Below are 20,901 nucleotides of genomic sequence, written 5' to 3'. Positions count from 1 at the left end.
AAGCAGAACCAGACACTCTGGACTCCACTTCACCTACCAGCACTGGGAGCCATGACGATCCCGACTGTGGAGATGCTGTTACCAGCCCCCCTTTCTTCCTGACTGATGTCACCGAGGACGGTGCCAAGCTTTAAGTGTGGGGAAGTTGGTCAGTACCTGACTTCTGGAAGTAATTGCTTTTTCTTAACACCAATAGGTTATTTCTCTTTTGTTAGATAGGATAGATTGCATAGTAATAAGTTTTTGCATGTATGTTTTACTTGGTTGAAAAATAATAAGTTTCTTTTCAAGACCCTATTTTCGACAATTTCACTAATTCAAATACCTATTCTAAGTTCAACTTGTCTGAAGATTGTAATTTGGAACATGGTTTAGAGCTAGAATACACAACCCAGTGAGATTTTGAGCGTAATTGTATGGTTACATGATTTGACCATTATTTTTATTCTTGTGTATTTTCTCTCCTCTATGATTGCAATCTATCATTTGTTCCATTCTATATGTCCATTGTTTTGTGTATTTTCATGCTTATATGTGATTGAGGCCGTCATTTGTTATTAGCTCACTTATCCCAAATGGCCTACCACCCCCATTTACCTTTGTTTACCACTTTGAGCCTTTTAATCCCCATTTGTTCTATATGTCACCACATCACTAGCCTTAAGCAGAAAAATAATTAATTACTCCAATTGAATCTTTGGTTAGCTAAAGATAGAGATTGTGTATCGATTAAGTGTGGGAAACTGTGGGAACCTAGGTTAATATGAATGTGTTGTATTTTCACTTCATTTAAATATAGAGAATTTGGGTGCCTATTCATATGAAACTAGAAAATCCATATGCATTGAAATGTTATTTTTACCTAAAAAAATCCAAATTTAGGGGAATAAAAGCACCCCAATGCTAAGTTCAATAAGAAGATCAATGCATATGAGATAAAATAGAAGAACATTTAAATACATGAGTAGGTGAAAAACACAATGTGAGACTGTGGGTAGTTAGGCATGAATTTAGAGGCATAGGAAATGTGTGTGCGTTAGGTGAAAACTTAGGTTAATCAAGGATTCAATTCTTAGCTCACTTGGTCATACATTTATCCTCACCCTTACCTAAGCCCCATTACAACCTTGAAAAAGACCTCATGATGTTTGCATGTGTGCACTAAATATTTTTTGATTGGTTAGATGAAGAAAAAATTTTAGAACGCATGAGTAGAGGAGACTAGAGCGGATTACCTTATACACTTGAGTGATTAGAATGCGTATACACTTCCAGTGAGGGTTCAATGTTTGACTCTATGTTCCCAGCTTTCATGAGCCATCTTCTCACAAGCTTACTTATATTTTATTGTGTGATTTGAGTTAGTGGAATATGAATTTTATTTATCTTGGAGAACTTGTTCATTTCCTTAACCAAGTAGGCATAGACATTTCATCATATAGTTACATTCACATATATAGGTTGCATTGCATGAGTCTTACTTTCCCCATTCATTCTTTCTAACTCCTTGAGGTTAGCATGAGGACATGCTAATGTTTAAGTGTTGGGAGATTTGATGCACCACTATTTTGTGGTACATCTTATGCTTAATTGAGTAGATTTCATCCACTATTCTCACACTTATTCATACAATTTGTATGATTTTGCAGTTTCTTCCCAATTTTATTCTATGATTGAAAACATGCTTTCTAAGCCTTTAAATTGTATATTTTTAATTCCCCTCTATACCATTCGATGCCGTGATCCGTGCATTAAGTGTTTCAGACTATATAGGGTAGGAATGGATTAGAGGATGGAGAGGAAGCTTGCATAAATGGAAGGAGCACAAGAATTAGAGGAGATAACCAGCGAGGAGCGACGCGTGCGTGTACCTGACGCGTACGCGTGACACGCAAAGAAGACCATCGACGTGTATGCGTGACTGACGCGTACGCTGACATGCGCCACGTGCAAAAAGCACAGAAAGGGACAGATCTCAAAACTGATTCGGCTAGGAACCTAGACAGGGCCGCTAGTCTTCTGTTTAGCTGCTGTACCTCTTTGACACAGGTCGGGCTTTTCATGTCAAGTATGGCCTGGTATTTGTCTGGGTTTGCTTCAATCCCTCTCTGGGTGAGCACAAACCCTAGGAATTTTCCAGCTTTTATCGTGAAAGTGCACTTCATGGGATTCAGTCTCATCCTATGCTTTCTTATGGTGCTGAATACTTCAGCGATGTCGGGTAACAGCATTTCTTCTCCTTGTGTCTTTACCAGCATGTCGTCTACGTAGACTTCCATCAGCTTTTCGATGTGGTTGGCAAAAACTTTGTTCATCAACCTCTGGTATGTAGCCCCCGCATTCTGGAGTCCGAATGACATGACTACGTAACAGTAGTTTGCTTTTGGGGTCAGAAACGAGGTCTTCTCCTGATCGGGTTGATCCATCGGGATTTGGTTGTATCCTGAGTAGGCATCCATGAAGGAAAGGTACTTGTACCCTGACGAGGCGTTGACTAGGGTGTCGATCTTCGGGAGGGGATGAGGGTCCTTTGGGTAGGCTTTATTGAGGTCGGTGTAGTCGACACACATTTGCCATTTTCCCTTTGACTTTTTTTACCAGCACGACATTGGCTAGCCATAGTGGGTATTTGACCTCCCTTATGAATCTTGCCTCATGTAGGGCCTGTACTTGTTCCTCCATGACTTGTGATCTTTCTGGGCCAAGCTTTTTGCGCTTTTATTGTACTGGCCGAGATCTAGGATACACTGATAGTTTGTGGCTCATTACGCTGGGATCTATGCCGGGCATATATGCGGCCTTCCACGCAAATAGGTCAGAATTCTCCTTTAGAAAATTATCAGTAGCTTCTTTAGGTCTCCTTTTAGGTTCGCACCTATGTTTGTTATTTTATTTTGAGTACCTCTGACTTGGATTCCTTCGGTCTCGCCTTCTAGTCAAGGGCAATGTTTTTCACGGGCTCGAGCTCCTCTGAGTTCTATAGTGTTGGTCTCTTTTGCTCCAGAATCACATTTAAGATTTAGACTTTCGTTGTGACAGTGTCACGCGAGTTTTTGGTCTCCTTTTATGATGGCTATCCCATTAGGGGTTGGAAAATTCATGCATAGGTGTGGAATAGAGACTACTGCGGCGAGCTGATTTAGCGTTGTCCGACCTATTAGGGCGTTGTATGCGGAGCTCACATCGACAACGATGTAGTCGATGCTCAGTATTCTGGTCCGGGTTCCCTTTTTGAAAGTTGTATGTAACGGGATGTACCCGAGGGGCTGGATCGGGGTGTATCCGAGCCCGAACAGGCTATGGAGATATGCTCTGAGCTCTTTTTCTTTTAGTTTGAGCTTGTCAAAGGCATATTTGAATAAGATGTCCACGGAGCTTCCCTGATCCACAAGTGTTCGGTGGAAGTTGGCATTAGCCAGTATGATAGTAATGACCATGGGGTTATCATGCCCAGGAATGATGCCCGTGGCATTTTTCTTGGTGAAGGTGATGGTGGGGAGTTTGGGCGACTTATCCCCTTCTCCGACATGGTATACCTCCTTAAGGTGTCTTTTTTCGGGATGATTTAGAGATTCCTCTTCCTGCGAATTCTCCGCTGATCATATGAACGTGCCTTTCTGGGGTGTGAGGGGGACGTTCAGCCCGTCCGCCCTCGTCATCTCTCATTCTCTTTTTTGGCTCGTCTGCTCTGTTGGCTATGAATCGATCTATTCTTCCTTCTCGGGCTAGTTTATCTATGACGTTCTTCAGGTCGTAGCATTCGTTAGTGGAGTGCCCGTAGATTTTGTGGTATTCGTAGTATTCGGTCCGACTTCCTCCTCTCTTGTGTTTAATCGAGCGAAGGGGCGGGATCTTTTCTGTGTTGCATATCTCCCGGTAGACATCTACTAAGGATACCCAAAGAGGGATGTAGCTATGGTATTTTTTGGGCTTTTCTGTGGATGGGTCTTCCTTTTTCTTTGATTCCCTATCTTTGTCCCGAGATGGGTAGGAAAACCCGACTTTGGTGGTCTCTCCCAATCAGGAGTTTCCTCCATGTTGATATATTTCTCAGCCCATTCTTGTACCTCATTCAGGGATGTGGTGTGTTTCTTAGATATGGAGTGGCTGAAGGGTCTTTCTCGCAGATCGTTGATGAGTCCCATGATGGCTGCTTCTGTAGGAAGGTTCTGTACATCGAGGTATGCTTTGTTTAATCTTTCCATGAAGTTGTGGAGGCTTTTCCGATCTCTTTGTTTAATTCCTAGCAGGCTTGAAGCGTATTTGGCTTTGTCCTTCTGGATGGAAAACCTGGCAAGGAACTTCTTGGCGAGGTCATCGATGCTTGTGATCCATCTTGGTGGTAGGCTGTTGAACCACTTTATTGCCGCCTAGGTTAGAGTGGTCGGGAAGTGATGAAACCATATTTGATGATGATTTTTGGTGGAAATTAAATGGATTTCATCATAGAAACTTGCACTTATTCCCTTAAATAGCATCCTTTTGAGTTTCCTCCTCATTTGTGCTTGATTATGAAAACATGCTCTTTTGTGCCCAATTTAGCTTATTTTATTCTATTTACCTTCCATTTGATACCTTGATGTTGTTTGTGAGTGATTTTAGATGTATACGGTAGGAATGGCTTAGAGAGAATGGAAGAGGAGCATGCAAAGAGGAGGAAGCATGAAAAAAAATCAAAGGAGAAGAGTAAAGCAATGTGTGCATACGCACAGCCATCAAAGCGGAGCAAGGCGTGCACGCGAGCTGCATCCTGTGCATTGCGCGACCCCAGAGCATCGTCTCCTGTACATGCGCACAGCTTCTTGTGCACGCGCACAAGCAAATATTTTGGCCGAGTGTGCGTATGCAAATGTCTGTGCGTACGTACAGGTGCCTGCACATGCCTCCATTAAAATTACACGTGACTCGCGATTTTGGTGGATTGGAGGCCCAATCTGAAGCCAATAGCTCATAATGAAGGGGGAAAACCATACCATACGATAGCATAACATTAGGATAGTTTTAAGGGTAGTAGTAGGAAGCTTTAGTATAGTTTTTCTCTAAGTTTTTCATCATCTCTATTAAGGTTTATAGTAGGTTTTACATTCAAGTGCCATTTCCATTTCTGATCTTGGATTTTGCTAGCTTCCATTGTAAGTATCTCTTTGTTACTACTCTTTATAGTTATATTTTCCTTACACTCTTTCTTGTAATTAAAGTCATAGCTCATATATATATACTTTTTGCATTTTTGAGTTCTTGTTGATTATTTTGATGATTAATGATTGTTATATGCTTGTTTGAGTTAGTATTGTTGCTTTTGATCATTTTTCTCTCATACTTGCAAGCATTTTCTCATTTTTCCTATGTTTAGTGTTGTTGCCCACCAAATGTTTGACAAAATGTCAATTTTGATTATGGACTAATTTTCCATCTCTTGGCTTGGGAAAGGTGAGCAAGTGGGTTCCTAGAGTTGGAATGTTTAACATTTAGTGATGATTATTGGGTTGTTAATTGTTATTGTTCCCACTAACGCTAATTTGTTGCTTAGATAATTAGCAAGCAAGCTAGGATTTGTGGGTCAAGAACATTTATGCTCACTTAACTTACTCTTCGATGTGAGGGTTAATCAAGTGAGATTAATCCATTATAATTGTCATAATTGTGGTTCCAACAAGGAAAGGACCCTTGCCTCCTTCCAAGCCAAGATTCCATTTATGCTTTAATTCATTTACACACAGACATACGTTAATCTTTTTATATGTTAATTGTCTATAGTATAAAGCTAGTTCTTTAATTCCTTTATTAGTTCATTTGTTATAATTTTTGAATGTTCTTTTATTTTATTATATGTGCATCTCTTCATTCAAAACCCCTTGTGCTTCACAACCGGAATTGTACGCTCATTGTTCTCAAAGAGTCCTTGGGAGACGACCCGGGAATTGAAAACTCCCGGAATTGAATTGGTTTTAAATAGTGACATCTTCTGAATTCAAACTTTGGTTGTTGACCTATTATTGGGTTGGAAACTATACTTGCAACGCCAATTTTATTTTGGGAAAAAATTCCTAACCCACTTTGGGCCCGCACCAGGAAGGCTTTGCAGCAGGTTGCGTCTGAGGCATCCGTGAGATATATCCGGCTTCTAAAGTTGCTGAGATGATGGCTGGGGTCGGTTGTACTATCGTATGAGGTCATGTCAGGAGCTTTGAAGTCCTTTGGTACTTTAGCTTTCATGATTTCCTTAGTGAACAAATCTTGATCCTTGTGGGGGCTATCCTCGTGGTCGGATCGAGTGGCTTCGGTTTTGAGGTCGGCTTCGAGCTTTAGGAGTTTTTCTTCTAGCTCTCGACGTCATCTTGTTTCTCTCCGAAGGTCTCGCTCGGCCTCTCGTTGTCATTCGGCTTCTTGTTTGAGCTGTTTGAGGTGATCCTGTTGTTCACGAATGGCACCTAGGATTTCTGCATTATGGGTTTGCTTATCTCCTTTAGAGTGGTATGCATCCTTTGGGGAGGTTTGCGTGGCATCCGTGTCTTTTCTCGGCATTCCTACTTCTAGTCTGGAGGTATGGTCGTTGGTGGGGGGGGGGGGGTTATTTTCCATATTCGATGGGATGTCTTCCAGGTTCGCCGGCAATGGCGCCAATGTTCCGGAGGTTAGCTAAAACAGGGAGGTCGATCTCGGATGAGATCTTCTAGCCTAATCGAGGCTGCCGCGTCTGACTTGTTGGAGTAGGATGTGTTGCTGATCCTTGTCCACCAGAGGGGGGTGGTACCTGCAAGAGACTCTGATGCTTAAGTCAGTACAGGCTTTAGGCTAGTTTTTTGTAAAATTAGAGTATGAGTTATACCTGGATGCTCCAGTGTATTTATAGTAGTGCTGGGCAACCTTCCTTGAGATAAGTTTGTTATCTTATCTTATCTTTTGTGGGTAAAGTCAAATCTTTTGTTAACCGCGTCTTAGTAGGCGGCAGTTCTTCGTTCTGGGCCTCTTTGGGCCTCTGTGGCGATCTTCCGAACTCTTTGTGAAGAGGTCAGTAATGGGCCATCCTTTCAAGAGGTCAGTCTTGTTGTCTTCGACCAACCCAGACCTTGTAGCTTGGATCAGTGTATGAACATATAGCATAATATATACAAGAGAGACTAGAATACATATGGTTCAACATTCAATGCATGAGTATGTGCCCAATTCCCAAGATCTTTAACAAAGCTACAAGATACACTTTTATCTCAACCATTGTTTCCAAGCTTCCCCACAATTAAAGGATATCACATTACAACAAATAAGGGTTTTTGCAATGGTCAAAAACTGTTGCCGTAGATTGAAAAACCGTTCCTAAAACTTTAGACAACGCTTTGGCAACGGTTTTTTACCTCTGCTATATGTGGCCGTTGACAGTGCTCAAAGGGAACCATTTTTTACCCAAGGCAACGGTAACAAAAAAAACCATTGCCTTAGTTATTGGCATAGACAACGGTTTTGAAAGAAAATTTTAAACGAAGGTTTCGGACCATTACTCGATAAGCAACGGTTTTAAACTATTCTCTTTCATGATGCAACGGTTTAAAACAATAATTAGATAGGCAACGTTTTTAAACTATTGTAGTTTTATTATTCACAAAGCCAACGGTTTTAAAGCGTTACCGTTGGTATCCTTTTTTGGCAATTGTTTTAATACCATTGCCAATTTGTAGTCGTCTAAGACAACGGTTTTAAATCATTACCGTTGGTTTCATTTTTGGAAATGGTTTTAATATACCATTGCCATTTTGTAATCGTCTTTGACAACGGTTTTAACACCATTGCCTTATGTGACTTTTGACAACGGGTTTTTGTAATATATAATTCTTTATTTATAATAATTTTCTCATGAATGCAATTAGTTCCAACTTTTTTTTAATTTAGTGTCAATAAATAATCTAAACTATTTGAATCAAATTACTAAAGAAAAAATAATTAAACATTTCCCATCAAATTTGACTTATAAAAATTGTCGTAAGATCCACAATCACATTATATCATCATTTTTTTAAAATACAATAAATTTCTTTCTGCTTATACTTTTCAGTTTTCACAATCTAAGCAGGACTAATTAAGTTATGCAGTGTTATCTGTATGATAATTCTCTAAATAATAACTAACTCTAGCACGGATGTTGAAATTGACATGGTTAATATTCTTGTATCTTAACATATTACAAAATTATTCAAGCCAAAATTGAAGTTAACAAGGGATGAAACTTTCAAGGAAAGAAGAACCAAAATATCAATTTTATACCATGTCCTTCCAAGGAACATAAAAGTCAGATAAGATAGAACGTTGCACATGGGCCAATATCCTTCATTGGCTTTGAAATTTTTTGCAGCATCTACAAAATAAAAAACATTTATCAATGATCAATTTGTGCCAAGATATATAATTATTAAGCACTTATTGTTAAGCTACAAAATAACAAGTGGCTCTAGCAATCTGATGAACCCATGGAAATGAAAAATGAACAAATAAACAAATTATTGCTGGCAAACACCAAGAAAGGAAGAAACTATATACACCACGTAATAGATTGCACTGCATTTTTACATGAAATTAATACAAAGAAATTACAGTGGAGTGAAGCTAACCTAAAGATACTCAAATATGGTGCTGAAAGGAAGCTTTAATAGGATACCACTATCCACTGCCTGCAATAGTATGATATTGTAGTAAGGCTATACTTATTAACAAAGATAAAATGGAATTAGAAGAAAGAAAAACAATGAATTGAGAAAATCTTAGCTACAAATCATACAGCATGATGATCTACGATAGAGGTCTTCGCTACTTTAAAATAAGCCTCACGGACTGAAGTATATAACAGTGACGGACGTCAATCGTATAAGTTGGGATTTCTCAAAATAGGACTAACGTTGCAAGTATAGACCCAAACCCGACAATCGGTTGCCGATCAAATTTGAAAGTTCACAAGATATGTCACAACTCAAAGCCAATTTAAACCGAGAGTATTTGACTCTCGGGTCATCTCCCAAGGATTCACTTAAGAGGCAATGAGTGTGCAAATTCCGGTTGTAGTGATCAAGGGGTTGTCAATGAAGAAATGAACATATAAAGCAATAAAAGAACATGCAAAATTGTAATGATTGAACTAATGAAGAAATTAAAGAACCGACTATGTAATATAAACAAGTAAAGTATAAAGGATATTAACATAGCAATGTATGGAAAATTGAAAGCATAAAAAGGGGTCTTGGCTTGGAGTGAGCTAAGGATCCTTTCCTTGTTGGAACCACAACTATGCCAATTATGTTGAATTAATCTCACTTGATCAACCCTCACATCGGAAGCTAAGTTAAATGAGCATAAGTGTTCTTAACCCACAAATCCTAAATTGCTTGCTAATTGCCTTAGCAACAACTTAGCGTTAGTGGGAACAAGAACAATTAACAATCCAAGGATTGACACTAAATGTTGGACATTCCAACTCTAGGAACCCACTTGCTCACTTTATACAAGCCAAGAGACAAAAATTTAGCCTAAAACCATGTTTGACATTTTGTCAAACACTTGGCGGGAAAAAAGCTTAAACATGAGAAAAATGAGAAAAGACTTGAAACCAAGAGCAACAATTGATCTCAATCAACAAGAATAGCATAAGAAATCATAGAACAAACATCAAACATCAAATTCATCAACAAGAAAATAAAATTGCAAGAGAGAAGCAAAATTGAACTATAACTTGAATTAAAAGAAAGAGTAATGACAATATAACTATAAAGAGTAATAACAAGAGAATACTTACAAAGAGATTAGCAAATCCAATGATCAAAAATGGAAATGGCACTTGGAATGTAAAACCCTAATAAAACCCTAATGGAGAAGATAAGAAAACTTAGAGAAAACTAAATCTAAAAAACTTTCTATTCTACTCCTAAAGCTATACTAATGCTATGCTATCTTGTGTGTCTCATTTCCCTTCCAATATGAGCTAAAAGACTTCATAAATGGGCCTCCAAAGCCCTGGAATCGCGAGTCACGTGCTTTTCTAATGAGATCATGCGTGGACACCTGTGCGGACGCACAGACGTGTGCGTCCGCACACTTTGCAAAATTCCCAACCCGTGCGTACGCACAAGTAGCTGTGCGCACGCACACTAGGCGATGCTTGACAGGACGCGCGACGCGCTCGAAATGATCCACGCGCTCTGCTTGGACTCCTGTGCAGACGCACAAGAGGCTGTGCGCACGCACAGGTCTCTGAGCTCATTTATTTTTATTCTTCGAGTTTCCTCCACTTTGCATGCTCTTCTTCCATTTTTTCCATCCCATTCCTACCTTATACACCTGAAATCACTCACAAACACATCAAGGCATCGAATGGAAGGCAAATGGAATAAAAATAGATCAAACTAAGCACAAAAGAGCATATTTTCATAATCAAGCACAATTTGGGAGGAAGATTCAAAAACATGCTATTAAAGGGAATAAGTGCAAGTTTATATGATGAAATCCATTCAATTCTAACCAAAATTCACCATCAAATATGGATTCATCAATTCCCCCACACTTAAACACTAGTATATCCTCATGCTAAACACACTCAAAGGAGGTAGATGAAAGGGAAAATGACTTATGCTATATACTACTTAAATACATGCAACTATCCTAAGGCTAATAGCAAAAAATGTGCTACGATGAGAGTTGGTAAAAACAAACCATGAAATTCCAATCCATCATAAGAAAGCTTGAGGGCTAATGTAAAGAGTTCATGCATTAAGATCAATGTCCAAAAAATTGAATCGAAATTTCAAAATTATTCAATCAAACAACTTGCAAGAAGATACAATATAAGGAGCAAGAATAACAATTTGCTCAGTGTTTAGGGTTGAACTACTCAATTCTCCTTTTATCTTGCTTTTCAAAGATTTGCAAGTCATCTAACAATTAACTAGTATTTAATGCATGAATAACAATTATCATGAGGTCTTTTGAGGGATGTAATGGGGCTAGGGTTGAGGTAGGATGAAATAAGGCTAAGTGGACTTAAAGAATTAGTTCTTTGATTAGCTTGAGTGTCCACCTATTCTTATATCACCTATATACACTTAACAATATAACCTATCTACCCATTCCCTTTTCTTTTTCTATCTCACCTCACTCATGTATTTTCTTTTCAAACATGGCATATGCATCCTTTATTTAGCTCTTTATTTTATACTTTGTTATGCACAAGTTTTTTTTTTTGGAAGAAGCACAATTCGAACTACGAATGCATATGTCTTCATTAATGAAATGCATGAGCATTACCTAATTGCCAAAAGATTTTTCACAATAAGCTTATGCCTCCATCACCAATGTTTCCCAAAATTCTCCCACACTTAGACTTTACACACTAATCCACTCAAGGTAATCAAAGAGTAATTTGGGGACATCAATGGTCTTCCACTTAAGGGGAGTAATAATGTGCTATCATCAGAACAAAAGGGGATTCATAAGCTCAAAGTAGTTCACAAAGGTGCATGCAAGGGTTGGCCATATATGTTAGTGAGTTTATCATAAAAAATGACCTCAATCATGCTAAATGCATTCAAACACCAATACAGGACATAAAGAATCATGCAAATCAATGATTACAATAAAAAAGGAGTAATAATCACACACAAGAACAATATTATGGTTGAAAAGATGCAACCATCTATTAAAGCTCAAGACTCACAAGGTATGTTGTTCGAGCTCTTTTCCATGTTCTACAAACAATTTACTCTAAGCAAGTTGGAAAACATAATATTTCCTTCAATTCAATCAATGGTACGCCCTAGAAAAAGACTTCATGGAAATTCCTTGGTGTTTCACTAACTTATTCATTCTAACATGCAACATGCAAGTACTAACTACTAAATATCTATAAACGATAAAGAAATATTTACAAGCAACCAAACAAGATAAAATATACATAAAACTACTCAAAATAAAAAACGTACTACAAGAAACATTGCAAAAGTGATTTGAAAAGAGAAATTTTTACCCCCTTGGAATCATCGATCCTCCCCCACACTTAGTTTGTGCACGGTCCTCCGTGCATGCTTATGCTCCGGGAGGATGAAGAGGGGCCACTGTCAGCTAGTGGACTCAGAAGTGGGTTGCTCCAAATGCTCCTTGTGGTGGATATAGTGCAAGATGTCTTCGAATACTTCTGGAAGAGAATGAAGAAAAGGTAAAACAGTTGACGAAGTTGGTAGTCTTGGTGGTGGTGCTGTGGATGTCTTCCTCTTAGAGGGTGTGGTGGTTGTTCTTCTCTCCAAATCTCCCCTCGGAATGTACTTGTTGCCTATAAGGACCCTAAACATGATGTCTCTCGGATGCCACTCTACCCCCGCTGCTGTTGCAAAAGAAATGTTGATGTTCTTTTTCTCAATTAGTTTCCATACTGATGTGTGTAAAAGAGGCAGTGTAAGAACCACAACTAATCAACTGATTAATTAAGTAATTAATTGCCCAAGTTAGATTTCGAAAAGTTAGAGAGAGAATTTGAGGATTTAAAGGTGATTTTTGGACTTAGTGGGTCTTTCTGAGTCAGAAAATGTGCTTTCTGCGAAAAAACTGTGAAAAACCGCGAATCGGCTGTTAAACCAGTTCAAGTCTGCCCAGTACCATACAAGAAAAGTGAAAATCATCAAAAACCTTAGAAAAATATTAGAAATTGAAAACCGGGTGTTAATTTTAAAGGTTTGCCCCGAAGTTGGACCAAACGCGCTAAAAATGCTAATGGTTGGACCGGGCCCAAGTTGGGCCCAAGCCCAACATATAAATAGAGTCATTAATGACTCACTTCAGCCACAACACACTCAACACACTCACTCATGCTGAAAAGAGAAAGGGGAGGAGAGGAAGAAGAAATACTATTCACCCATATCTTTTCTTCCCAATATCTTGATCTACGGTGCTCCGATTTACATGCCGTCAGCAGCTACACGTTCCTTGCGACAAGCTCTATAAAACCCATATAAGAAACTGGTAAGGAAAGCTCAAATCATTCTCATTTTCTCTCCTTAAAATTTCGGGTAAATAGGGTTTTTGGTTAAATGAGTTTTTGTGATTTTGGATGTTTTGGTTTGCTTTTAGCCTTGATTAGCTTTGTGTTTTGACATCCAAATCTGTGGGAGAAGGTAAGAGCCATTAAACCCTTGTTTATTTGGAACCTTAGGTTGATTTGGGGTGATTTATATGTATATAGTTTGATTATTGTGGCTTTGGGAGCTCTTGGAACCTATTTGTGCTTCTTGGAGTGAAATTGAAAGCTTGGTTTGTGGTAGGAAGCTTGGTTGTGCTAAGTTGGATTTTGGGTGCATAAAGGGAATTGGCCAAGGTATGGTTTCGGTTTCCTCTATGTAGTATATAATATTCATGGACACTTAGGCTAGTGACCTATAGGATAGGATTGAATTTAATTGGTTGTTAAGTTGTTAAATGATGGTATATGATGATTTATGAGGAATTAATGATTTATGGTTTTGATTTTGATGGATGATGGTAATATGATAATGATGATTGATTTGTGCAACTTGAAAAGGAGTAATGATGACGTAAGTGACGTTGAATTTGATGATTTGGCATTATGGTTGTAAAAGTGTGATATATTGGTGTTAATGTTGAGGATGATGAACTGTGAAGGGAAATGTGGTGAAGTTGGTGTATTATGGTCTAACAGGTAAATTTTGATGAAATATAAGGATTTTAAATGGTTTGGTATGATGTAGAATGTGTATGGTAAGAAAATGTGTAAATGGTGAAGTTTGGTAAAATTGGTTTTTGGTGAACTTTGTTTGATCATAACTTTTGGCTCGGATTTTGAAATTGATTGAAATTTGTTTAGAAATAAAGATCTTTGAAAACCCTTTAAATCGATATAAAGTTTACAAAATTTGAAATTTTGTAGAGGAAGTTATGATCATTCAAAGTTGGTGTTAAAAATCTGAAATTCTATAAAGTTGCAGAATTTTATGATTTCTGATATGTGCGGATGCACACTTGCTGAAATTTTGACCTGTGCGGACGCACACACCTATGTACATACACAGGCAGGGGAGTGCATTCTGTTTACAGCGCTAGCACAGCTTGAGCGCGCACATATATAAGGAAAAATTTCAACCTGTATGGACGCACACGTTGGGAAGGCCAATCTGTTGGGGGCGCTGGCACAGGTTGTGCGAGTGAACAGATTCTGAAAGTTTTACCACCTGTGCATACGCACACCCCTGTGCGTACGCACACATTTTAAATTTTCCTGGGCGTGCGCACGCACAGACCCCTGTGCAGCCGCACACGTCCTATTTCTCAAATTTACTTGTTTTCAACTATTCTATCTTCTCAACAAGGTTGCAAGCTCCTATAACAGCATTTTAAAACTTTTAGGCCTAGTTTTGAATATTAGAATGTGGGATATAACTTAAGGGTTCTAGTATATGATTTCATGATAAATTAGAAAACGGAGGCCTAGGTTTCTGGTGTGCTGAGAAGGGTTTGACGTTAGGTGAAAGATGATTGATATATGAGATGAGGAATGATGAACTGTTGATATGTGGATACTGAGTTATGAATGGACAGTGGTTGAGATGAGTCGTGGACTCGGATTGAAGAGATGGATCTCTATATACTGAAAATGCTTTTGAAAAACCACTGAAATAATATTTTTATATGATATTATGAGACGCTATGCGCCTGGCAGGGACGGTGGTTAATCTCGCCTGTCGAGGTAGCGGCGGCGAGGACGGTGGTTAATCCCGCTATGTTGAGATGTGAGGTCTGAGGCAAGAGTGTCCCGCTCACATTTCTTCGGATCTAGAGGGCGAGCAGGTGCCGATACCTGGACAGTGATCCGGGCACTATATCTCAGGGGTTCCCGTATGAGAAATCCGAAGGGCGACGTCTCCATGGAGATGTGTCAGGTTGGCAGTTGAACCGACAATGTGATATCACAGCCAGTAGGACAGGCATTCATCATATGCATTTCTATCTGTTTGTATGCTTTGTTTACTTGTAATGGCTTGCATAATTGAATAACATGTTTACTTGCTATCTGAATTAATTGCCTTATATCCTTCTACTTGTGTTTTACTTGCATTGTATATTACTTGTGTTTTCTGCTGGGATTGAGGAGGTTTGGAAGGCGGTGGCGATGGGATCGCATGGAGGATCGGTTGGTGAAGGCTGTGGGATAGTGGTGTTTGAGTGGAATAGAAATCCCCTAATATAGATAACCTGGTTTATTTTAGTCAATGTTGGTATATTATGCTTATTTGTTTTAGAACGCTTTTAAGTTAAATTTTGTGATGGATATGGAGCTTAGGATTGCCTTTGGCATCCCGAGGTCTTATATCCTACATCATTGGGAACTGTTACCATACTGAGAACCTCCGGTTCTCATACCATATCTTTGTTGTGTTTTTCAGATGCAGGTCGCAACCCACCTTGGTGAGTTGCTTTGGATGGTGACAGCAGCAGAGAATCTTGGATTCTTTTGGAGTCTTTTGTTTATTTTTGTATATGCATCTCTCACTTTTGTATTTTGTCCTTGCCTAGAGGCTTGTATATGAGAGAACTAAACTTGTATAAGCTATTTCTTAAACTGTCAAGTTTCTATATGGTCTGTATGTGGCTAGCTAGCTTAAACTCCGTGAGTCGAGGCTAGTTCCTTATGATATACCCTATTATACTATTATCCTGTTTATATTTCATCTATATCTTGTGCCTTAAGTTAGTAGCTGATCTAGTACGCTTTGCGCTTTTAAATCCTATTTTGAGCTATATTCTTCATCGGGCTTCTAGATATTAATAATTCCTTCTATATATGATATGTATGAGCTTAAAACTGTCGTAAACTCTGATTAACCTTTGCTTTACGACGCGAGGTAAGGCTTATGCTAATTAGGGTGTTACATTTAGTGGTATCAGAGCGGTTCGTCCTCGTGAGCCTGAGGGATGGACTGATTGTCATACTCTGTGTGTTTTTTCTTTGATGCTATTAGGTTATCTGTTTGATATTGCATAGCATACTTGCTTGTGAGTGCCTGTTTGGGATAATTGAAGCACTAGGCTTTTGATATTGAGACTGATCACCTTGATATCGATTGTTTCGTGTAGACAGGAACCCTATATGGCTACTCGTGGACGAGGTCGAACACGTACGCGAGAAAGTAGGAATGAGCAACCAGCTGACAATCATGCCGAATTCATGGCGGCCATGGCGAATCTCGCTAATACCATGGAAGCTAATGTTGCTACGACTCTGCAAGCTGTGCAGAGATTGGTCCAACCGGCCGAGAATGGAAATGGCAATGAGAATGGCGAAAGGAACACCAATGATAATGCTAAGGGTAACGGCGATAACATAGGAGGAGTTTCGATGACCTTGGCGACGTTCCTCAAGGTTCATCCACTAGCTTTCTGAGGATCCACAAATCCTATTGAAGCTGACAACTGGTTCCAGGCTATGGAGCGTGCTTTACAGGTGCAACATGTTCCCCTCAATCAATATGTTGAGTTTGCCACTTATCAACTAGCGGGAGAGGCCCAGCTCTGGTGGCAAGCTGAGTGTCATTTGCTACAGCTTCAGAACGCTGACATTCCATGGGAGGTGTTCCAAACGGCTTTCTATAAGAAATACTTCCCCGAGTCTGCAAGGGAAGCAAAGGAGATGGAGCTAATACAGCTGAAGCAAGGTTCCATGTCTGTGGTGATGAGTGGAAATTAGATTCCAACACAAACTCACCGGTAAGTGTACCGGGTCGCATCAAGTAGTAATAACTCACTTAGAGTAAGGTCGATCCCACAGGGATTGATGGATCAAGCAACTTTAGTGGGTGATTAGTCTAGTCAAGCTAACATTGATGGATTGGGTGAAATTGAACAACATAATGTAAATTGCATGAAAATAAAGGTGCAGGAGGTAAATTGAGCATAAATTATAAAGTGCAGAAAGTAAATTTAACAGAAACTTAAAGAGCGAGAAATGTAAATGAGCTAAAACTTAAATTGCAAGAAAAGTAAATTGCAGAAACTTAAAATGCAAGAAATATAAATTGCTTGAATCTAAAGTGCTGAGACACTTAAATTGCTTGAAGAATAAAGGATTTAGGAACTGGGATTCAAAATAAAACTGGAATTGTAAAGTGCAGAGAAGTAAAAGATGAAGTAGATTTGCAGAAATTCTAAAACAGAAATGAAAGTTGCAGAAGAATTGAAAATCAGAAGTGGAAACTTGCTTCAGACTGAAACTTAAAGAAATAATTGAGATCAGATCTTTAATTCTTCAATTCAAAAAGTAGAAAAACAGTGGAACTCCTAGAGGAAGAACTCCAAAGAATTCTTCAATCAAAGTTCACAAACTCAGAATCAGAAAGCAAAGGTTGCAGAAGAAAGAAAATGAAAATAGGAAACAATCTCCAATCCAATCTCATTTCTCTAGAATTCAAAAAGGAAAGTTAAAAGAGAGCTCTCTATTCTACTTGCTCCCTATTGAAGGTAGCCTCCTTTCTAAAATGGAACAGATGCCTTTATAGGCTTTTTACAAAATGAAAAATGAAATTGAAATTGAAAACAAATTACAATTAAATAAAATTCCTAATCTAGTTTGTTCTTGTGCCTTTGAGTGATGATATGGGCTTTGCTTGCTTTGGATTTGAAGAGAGATGGGTCCGGTTAGCCTTGGTTCAATTGGTTTGGAGCATGGATCAAGGTTGCTAGGTTCAATTTGGTTTGAGGTGTGGGAACCTTCCAGGGGAGCACTCGGTCATGTAAGGCAACGCAGCACCCAATGCCTTGTGTCAAGCTTCAATCTGTCCCGTGCTAAGCATTGTGGGTGTAGCGCGCAGTTAACCAAGTTAACGTAGCGCCTTTATTTGCTTGCACAAGGTCCCCCTTTCGAGCCTTGGTGGCTTCAATTGTGTGTGTCATGCCTTGATTTTCTTTTGGTTGAGTCACGAAAATGCTCACTAAGTGAGCGTAGGGCTCACTAAGTGAGCGCTGGCCTTGGTGCAAATTTGGTGCGCGCTTGTCTTGATTCAGCGTTCCCCCCTTCGAGATGCAAATTTGCTTGTCTTGATTCAGTGCTCACTAATATCCATACGCTTATCTGAAATTCCCACCAATGAAATGCATAAGTATCTCTATCCTATTTTATGTTTTATTTCTCTTTTAATTATCAAAACCTCATAACCATTTGAATCCGCCTGACTAAGATTTACAAGATGACCATAGCTTGCTTCAAGCCGACAATCTCCGTAGGATCGACCCTTACTCACATAAGGTATTACTTGGATGACCCATTGCACTTGCTAGTTAGTTGTATCGGAGTTGTGTATTACAATTCCGTGCACCAAGTTTTTGGCGCCGTTGCTGGGGATTGTTCGAGTTTGGACAACTGACGGTTCATCTTGTTGCTTAGATTAGGTAATTTTCTTCTTGTTTCAACCTTTATTTTATTTTCAAAAAAAGTTTTCAAAAATCTTTCTTCTTTTTCGTTTTTCCAAAAATTTTTCAAAAAAAAATTTTAAAATCATAAAAACAAAAAAAATTTGTGTTTCTTTTTTGAGTCTAGAGTCAAATTTTAAGTTTGGTGTCAATTGCATGTTTTTATTTTTCTAGCATTTTTTGAAAACTCATGCATGGTGTTCTTCATGATCTTCAAGTTGTTCTTGATGATTGTCTTTGTTTGATCTTGTGATTTTCTTTTTTTGTGTCTTTTCTTGTTTTTCATATGCATTTTCAATTTGTTAGTGTCTAAACATTAAAAATTTCTAAGTTTGGTGTCTTGCATGTGTTTCTTTTCCAAAAAAATTTCAAAAATATGTTCTTGATGTTCATCATGACCTTCAAAGTGTTCTTGGTGTTCATCTTGACATTCAAAGTGTTCTTGCAAGCATTTTTTGTTTTGATCTTAAATTTTCACGTTTTGAGTCATTTTTGTGTTTTTCTCTCTCCTCATTAAAAATTCAAATATAAAAAAAGATCTTATCCGTATTTGACTCATAAATTTCGAAATTTTTGGGTTGACGTAGTCAAAGATTTTTAAAATTTATTTGTTTCTTGTTAAGTCAAGTGAAAATTTCAATTTAAAATTTCTATCTCTTCAAACCTTTTCTAAAAATCAAATCTTTTTCATTTTTTTCCTAATATTTTTGAAAATTTTAAAATTTGATTTTCAAAATCTTTTTCTTATTTTTATTTCATAAAAACCTTGCTAACAATTAAGGATTTGATTCAAAAAATTTCAAGTTTGTTACTTTCTTGTTAAGAAAGGTTCAATCTTTAAATTCTAGAATCATATCTTTTAGTTTCTTGTTAGTCAATTTATCAACTTCAATTTTGAAAATCAAATCTTTTTAAATTTCTTTTTCAAATCTTTTTCAAGATAAATTTCAATCAAATCTTTTTCAAAACTTAATTTCAAAATTCTTTTTCTAACTTCTTATCTTTTCAAACTTTATTTTCAAATCTTTTTCAATTAACTACTTTTCTCTCTCTAATTTTCGAAAATCACTAACCACTTTTTCAAAATTCTTTTTAATTAACTAAGTGTTTTAAATCCTAATTTTATTTTATTTTTTCTAATTTTTGAATTTCCCTCTCTCTCTTTCTATTTATTTTATTCATTTACTAACACTTCTCTTCTCAAAATTCGAACCCACACTCCCTCTCTGTGTTCGAATTCTCTTTATTTTCTCTCTACCTCATTCTTCTCGTCTTCTCTTTTTCTACTCACATAAAGGAATCTCTATACTATGACATAGAGGATTCTTCTTCTTTTCTGTTCTCTTCTTTTTCACATGAGCAGGAACAAGGATAAGGATATTCTTGTTGAAGTCAATCCTGAACCTAAAAGGACTCTGAAGAGGAAGCTAAGAGAAGCTAAAGCACAAACCTCTGGAGAGAACCTGACAGAAATTTTGGAAAAAGAAGAAGACATGGCAGCCGAAAATAACAACAATGCCAACAATTCAAAGAAGATGCTTGGTGACTATGTTGCACCAACTTCCAACTTCTATGGAAGAAGCATCCCAATTCCTGCTATTGGAGCAAACAACTTTGAGCTTAAGCCTCAATTAGTTTCTCTAATGCAGCAGAACTACAAGTTTCACGGACTTCCATCAGAAGATCCTCATCAGTTCTTATATGAATTCTTGCAGATCTGTGATACTGTTAAGACCAATGGGGTTGATCCCGAGGTCTACAGACTTATGCTTTCCCCTTTGCTGTAAGAGACAGAGCTAGGACATGGTTAAACTCATAACCTAGAGAAAGCCTGAACTCTTAGGACAAGCTGGTCAATGCTTTTTTGACCAAATTCTTTCCACCTCAAAAGATGAGTAGGCTCAGAGTGGATGTCCAAACCTTCAGACAGAAGGAAGGTGAATTCCTCTATGAAGCTTGGGAAAGATACAAGCAATTAACCAAAAGGTGTCCTTCTGACATGTTTCCAGAATGGAGCATCATATGTATATTCTATGATGGTCTGTTTGAGTTATCAAAGATGTCATTGGACCATTCTGCTGGTGGATCCTTTCATCTAAAAACACATGCAGAAGCCCAGGAACTCATTGAGATGGTTGCAAATAACCAGTTCATGTACACTTCTGAAAGGAATCCTGTGAATAATGGGGTGACTCAGAAGAAAGGAGTTCTTGAGATTGATACTCTGAATACTATATTGGCTCAGAACAAATAAAATACTGACTCAGCAAGTCAATATGATTTCTCAGAATCTGACTGGATTGCAAGCTGCATCCGGTAGTTCTAAAGAAGCCTCCTCTGAAGGAGAAGCTTATGACCCTGAGAATCCTGCAATGGAGGAGGTGAATTACATGGGAGAATCCTATGGAAATACTTAGAATCCTTCATGGAGGAATCACCCAAATTTCTCATAGAAGGATC

At 38.2% G+C, this 20,901-nt stretch overlaps 1 non-coding gene across 1 annotated transcript; it reads right to left on the bottom strand.

Moving 5' to 3' along the window:
- Positions 1-20,338: 20,338 nt before the first annotated feature.
- On the bottom strand, positions 20,339-20,442 carry LOC112715197 (small nucleolar RNA R71). Its single transcript, XR_003159529.1, has one exon. It is a non-coding gene; the product is annotated as a small nucleolar RNA R71 (small nucleolar RNA).
- Between the last annotated feature and the right edge of the window lie 459 nt (positions 20,443-20,901).

Source organism: Arachis hypogaea, chromosome 1 (assembly GCF_003086295.3).
Source record: "Arachis hypogaea cultivar Tifrunner chromosome 1, arahy.Tifrunner.gnm2.J5K5, whole genome shotgun sequence".
Taxonomy (NCBI): Eukaryota; Viridiplantae; Streptophyta; class Magnoliopsida; order Fabales; family Fabaceae; genus Arachis; species Arachis hypogaea.
This window is presented reverse-complemented; position numbering and strand designations above follow the sequence as displayed.